At 35.8% G+C, this 6597-nt stretch overlaps 1 non-coding gene across 1 annotated transcript; it reads right to left on the reverse strand.

The window, feature by feature from the left end:
• Nucleotides 1-6037: 6037 nt before the first annotated feature.
• On the reverse strand, nucleotides 6038-6144 carry LOC120072438 (small nucleolar RNA R71). Its single transcript, XR_005480497.1, has one exon. It is a non-coding gene; the product is annotated as a small nucleolar RNA R71 (small nucleolar RNA).
• Nucleotides 6145-6597: the final 453 nt, after the last annotated feature.

Here is a 6597-nt window from a genome sequence, read left to right on the forward strand (position 1 = left end):
TGATTCTCAAATACTTTAGCCGAGAGAATCTTTGTAAGCATGTTAATGTACAATAGACTTCTTATTAAACTATATGGGGGAATGCATCTTATTTTCACAATACTGTTTCAATAATAGCTAGGAAGTCATACTTTCCTCCCACTACATTGAGGAACTCTCAACTCTTTGAGTAAGATGCATCTGGCCTGTTTAAACAACTCTTGTTAACAGTGTTAATTCAATAATAATTGATTTATGCAAGTTTTATGGAAACAAATAATACAAGGTGATCTGGAACACCATTCCAATGATGTTGAGAAACCAAGGTAATTAGAAAGTTTTTCACTGGATTTCACTTTCGATCAAATAGATCTAGAAGTCTTTAAACTTCCTATACTTTGATCCAATCGAAGTATTTCTGTTTTATTTTACCTAATAAGTTTTGTACACTCTGAACATTTCAAGTGTTATAAACTTATCATTTAGGTTAAATAACTACTTGCCTTTAATTGATTTCTAGCCATTTTAAATATCTAAATATTTACAAAAGGTTTGTAACTAAGTTAGTTCTTCAACAGAAGTTGCTATGAGATAGAACAAACATAATTTTTCGAAAATAAACATTTCATTTACCACAAAAATATATACAATTTGTTCTTTACATGATAACAAAAGCATATAAGATTGTCATCAAATAACATCTCCCATTGGTTAAGTTGAGCAAGCGATCCTCATAAACTAGTTTGCCTGTTTTGCTTTCTCTACTCTCTTCTCAGCAAGGTACTAAAGGTAGTTCCTCTTCCAATGCCCTTTCTCGTTGCAGTGGAAACACTTTCCTTTGTCTGCAGTGTTATTCTTGCCTTTCTTCCCAACGGGTTTCTTCTTCCCCTTCCCTTTTCTTTTCTTAACATGAATACTCTCTTTGTGAAGAGGAAGTAACATCAGGCTTTTTGGAGGACATTCCTCTCTTCTCAGCGATAGTAATGTTTACTTCTAATTCTAAACCTTTAGCTCTCACTATTTTCTGGTAAGCTTGTAGCTTATTAAGAAAAGTAGTCAAGTTGTATTCAATTTTATTCATTAATGCGTTCGTATAGAACTGCAGAAAACTCTTCGGAAGAGGTTCTAGAATAAAACCAACTCGACTTCTCTTGTCAACGACCGCGCCATTTACTTCCACCACATTGAAGTGGACCATCATGTCCAGGACATGTTCACGAACAGAGGCCTCCTCTTTCATGCTGTAGTTGTAAACGTACTTGATGGCATCATGCCTTAGGAAGAAAGACGGCTGCCCGAACATCCCTCGTAAAGATTTCATAATCTCTTTGGCAGTACTTATATCCTTATGTTTCTTCGCCAAAACATCAAATATGCTGGCGAGGATATAAGCGCGGGCTTTATCATTCACCCTGATACATCTATTGTACGCATCCCAAACAGTTTAGTATACGTTAGAGTTAGGAATGAGAGGACAGTCCTCTATTAAGACAAACCATAAATCATCTATCACGAGTATAGTATTCAAATTTGATTTTCAGGTTGCATAATTATCCTCTATTTGTTTGTCAGATGCCAACAATTGTACTAGTTCACTCATCATTCTAAAAGATATAAACAAATTTTATAAGTGAATTGCTTTTAAATCCAATCAAGTTTTAGCAAAGTAATAATATACCCAAGATTATTTTTGTAACGATACTACAACAAGACATTCTTGACTGAACGCTATCTCCAAAATAACTTATATTACGATAATCGTTTAGCTACCGTTTTCGTTCAGACATTACTAACTCTTTAGTAATTCTGTAAGTGAAACCCTTAGTTTTTAGACTTCAGAAGTCTGATTCCAACGATGCTCCTAAAGTTGGAAAGTTAAAGCTGAAACCGACTTTAGAAATCCTATCCATTTCTAGAGTTTGAGTTGTTCCGAATCCTATGTTAAAACCATCCAAGCGGATAGCCGTCGTTAAACGACTAGTGATATCGGACTTAAAGACAATAAGTAGGCGCAACACAAGAATCTTATGATTCAAACCAGCAGAAGAGACCGTAGGATATGTTCATACATATCCTTCACCCACTTACTATGAACTACTTCCCCCATTCGCTTTAGTCTTGATCTATGACGAACACTTTTCGAATGGAGGTCATTCCCAGGGTGACACGAAGTGCTGCATGGATCTCAAGGTGGGAATTATATAGGGATGTGAGAATTGAAATCAATAAATCATATATTTGATTTTCCATTGAACATCTTCCCCCCATTCACCATGATCAATTCACGCAAACACTTTCCGAATGGAGGTCACTCCCAGGGTGACACGAAGTGCCGCATGAACCTTTTGTTGTGAAATCTTGAGAACGTGAAAATTTTAAAATCAAAATATCACAATTGATTTTAAAGTGAACAACTTCTCCCATTCACCAAAATCTCGACTCATGTAAACGCTTTCCGAATGAAGGTCACTCCCAGGGTAACACGAAGTGCCACATGAATTTAGATTGTGAACTCGTGAGAGCTAAAAATAATCATATCATATATGTTTATTAATCTCCCACTGAAGTGTTCTAATAGCATATCGTATATGTTATTAAACTCCCACTGAAGTGTTCTAATGATTAAATGGGGTATTCGTTTCTTAGGTTTGTTTCGGCTAATTAAACAACCTAAGTCTAGGTGTTTATCCAAGTATAATGTTTATAATTGGATTTAACCTACGAGGTCTAAGTGATAAACTAGTTTTAAACCCTCACACGTATTGTTCATAAAATTGGTTAACAACACTCAATAGTTCGGCCATAATCCCTAGGTAGGAGGTGTTCCGTAGATCGTCAACTTAAATATCTCCAGCCTTTGACGGGATTATATACCGGTTTAGTTTGTAACCCGAGTATTACAAGTTTAACGACCTATTTTAACTACTAAAATGAGTGGTTAACTTACGTGAGCATGCAACTGTTCTTTGTTATTGATTTTAAATGTCTAAACCAATTTTATAATAGCTTACAAATTTTTAGACATGCTAAACATCCACAACATTCATCAAAGGCATTCAATATTTAATATAACTTTTATATTAAATAAAAGAAACCCTAAATATGCATACTATATATTATACCATTTTATAACATATTTCAATGCATGTAACATGCTTCCTATGGTGAAATTTTAAATCTACATGGCATACTGTATGCACATACAAGATTTATTTAATTATAACATACATCACATGCAAAATAATTAAACACATACTGATATGGTTTCAGTTTTGGCATAAACAAGCAAACAAAGGCCTAACTATTACAAAAGTCAACAAGAAAAAACCCCAAAATGCTTCTAAACCGCTCAAATTGCCCCAAATTGAACCCTAATGGATCGAACCGGACCTCCAAAACTTCAAAAGAGATTGAACCGGACTGAATCAGGTCAAACCGGACCTTCTTGACTCGAACCGATCGAATCGGTTCAGTTGGACCGTCAGTTTGAGTTGAAGTGTGCATGCTGGGCTAGGTAAGCAGCGTTGCAATGCTCTCAGCCCAGCATTGCGACGCTGCGGGCGTTCTTCAATTTTCTAGGTAGCCACGAAGAACAGCGTTGCAACGCTCAAAGGCAGCATTGCAACGCTGCCTATATAGAAGCTCGATTTCAGGTTGTAGCAGCTTGACCTTCTTCACTTCTTTTTTCAATTACAACTTAATTTCAACTTTAATGACTCCAAATAAATTACATACTCTTGAGCACACATTTTTATTTCATTAATCAAGAGCCAATTAAAAATTTAACCAAGGAATCAAATAGAATTTAAATGCCAAAACTTAGAAATCCATATCAGACCACCATTTTCATATATCTCATGAAAAAAACACCCATCAAGCCAAAATTAAACCAAATTGAATGCTTAAATGATGCTCTGATACCAATTGTTAGAGTTAGGAAACATGCAACAGAAGAAAAATGGATCATTAAGTATTCTAATTCATTAATTTTGGCTCAATATTAAGCATGCTCATAAAATACAAAGTGGGTTTCATGACATACCTTTGAAGAACACCTTGAATCACGATTCTCAGTTGCAATCTTCTTGAATTCAACTTGTGAACCACCTCAAGACCTTCTTTACTATCCTCTTGATGCCTTGAATTAAGTTATGGGACTCAAAATAAGTTTGGATTAAGGAAATTTTATGGAGATGAAGACTAACTTTCTGGTTTTTCACAATTTTGAAGAATCAGATTTCTTCGAGCATTTTTTCAGTCAAAATGCAACTCTTGCATGAAATTTTCCACTCAAATCTCTCAGTATATATTGCATGATCATCATGCAAGAAGGAATGCTGCATGTGTTGTAGCTCATGCTTGGATTTGGCTGAAATTGTGAAGTAGATTGTGTGTAAGCAAGATGGAAATGGAAATGGGAAAATCCCAAATTTCCATTTCCAATTTTCTTCTTCTTTTTCTTTTAATTTGTAATTTCTCAAATTAAAACATAATTTCAGTTTTTAATTCAATAATGAAAACTAAAATTGTATTTAATTTTACAAAAATTAATTTAAAATTATTTTTCTAGTAAAATTAATAATTAATAATTAAGCAATTTAATTAATTCAATTAATTTACTATCAAATATTAAATTAATTTGACACTAATTCCACCATCACGAATCCCTATTCATGAATATTTAAATCCAATTTAAATATTAATCGATTCTCCAATTTCGTTTAATTTCAAAATTAAAAGCGTAATTATATCTCATATAATTACTAATTCCCTTAATTCTAACTCGAACGTTTCAAATCAACTTATCATGCTACTCTCAGGCTAATCCATTCACGAGCTAGTAGGGGACCTCATGGATCTACAGATCATGGGCTCCAATGATCTGAGATTAATTGGCTAAACTCTTTGCTCCAAATTAACCCTCATTCATTAACTATGGGTCACTCGACTAAAGCCCATAGTTGCATTCCCCTCATTGTAGATATATTGTGTCCACTCGATATAACCATGATTAGTAAGTTAACCCTTCACAAGTTATTCATAATAACGATTGGGTCAAATGTCTATTTAACCCCTGAAATTACCTCTTGTTCCTTAAGTCCCATTGATCCTCTAATGAACAATTGATTTGTGATATGATCAACAAACCAAGTCCATCTCTGGTCAATGAGAGGTTAGGGCCCCTTGTTCAAGACCTGGAATCAACACTTAAGGGAACAACCTCCCTACTATCCCTGAAAGCGGGTAGGAGTGAATTCCATCTTGCACCCTATGTCCCCAGTTATCTACCCGGTCTTACCCCTAAAATGGAGGTTTATTGAGTCGACGCTGTTGAGCCAATCCTCACCTATGCACATCTAAGGATAATGCCGAATAAATAGAAGTTCGTAGTTAGCTCAGGATTAAGGTCAAGTTACCTAGGTCATTGCTTTGAAATAGTCAGTCTTAAACAACAAACAACGTTATAAAGTAAGTGATAACTTGTAGAAATACAAGTTATTGTGGCTTAAAAGTTGAAAAATTAGGGTCTTTAATGATAAAATCTCATCATTTTTAGAGAAAACGCATGGAATTATTGCTCAGACAACAAACCAGGCAACAACAAATGGCAGACGAACAAGCGAATCAAAACTTAGCTCAACAGCTAGCCCACACTGCGCAAAATCCTATCATAATGGCAAACAGTAGTATGCGTCCCATGAGGGAGTATGCGTCTCCTGGGTTGTATGATTTCTCACTAGGGATCATATACCCAATGCCAGATGGGACAAGATTTGAGATGAAATCTATGATGTTACAAATGCTCCAAACAACTGGACAATTTGGGGGTGCTTGGGGAGAAGACCCTCACGCCCGCATGAAACGTTTCCTGGAGATGTGCAACTCATTTGTGATTCCTAGAATCACCTCAGAAGCTATCAAACTATCTTTATTCCCATATTCTCTGCATGACGACGCAAAACAATGGGTAAGTTCTTTGAAGCCTGGTGAGATCACAACCTGGGAAAAGTTAGTGGAGAAATTCATGCAAAAATATTTTCCACCCACCACAAACACAAGGAGGAAGAGAGAGATCATGAACTTCGAGCAGGAAGAAGCTGAAACCTTAAGCGCCGCATGGGAGCATTTTAAAGGATTAGTCAAGAATTGTCCCAATCATGAATTACCGTTAACCATCCAGATAGAGACTTTCTATGGCGGATAAAACAGAGCGTCTCAAATGGCAGCCGACGCAGCTGTAGCTGACGATATCATTGACAAATCTTATATTGAAGCTAAGGAAATATTGGACTGCATAACCAAGCATAATATGGAATGGGTGGATGACGCTTACGACGCAAGAGCAGAAAGGAAGAGGCGATCTCAAAATGTGAATTCTATTGACTCTAACGTAATAGCCACGCTCTCTGCACAAGTGACTACTATGACAAATCTTTTGCAGAATATGTCACTAGGGAATGTATCAAACCCGCAAAAGGTAAATCAGGTAGAAACATTCGTACAACCCATGGTTAGTTGTGTGGGCTGTGGAGATCCCCATTCCTACTCTGATTGCCCACAAAATCCACAATCGTATGCTTTATTAAAAATAACCGATTCTCAATCACATATAATCCT

Source organism: Benincasa hispida, chromosome 2, assembly GCF_027475165.1.
Source record: "Benincasa hispida cultivar pf3 chromosome 2, pf3_genome.v1.1, whole genome shotgun sequence".
NCBI classification, from domain to species: domain Eukaryota; kingdom Viridiplantae; phylum Streptophyta; class Magnoliopsida; order Cucurbitales; family Cucurbitaceae; genus Benincasa; species Benincasa hispida.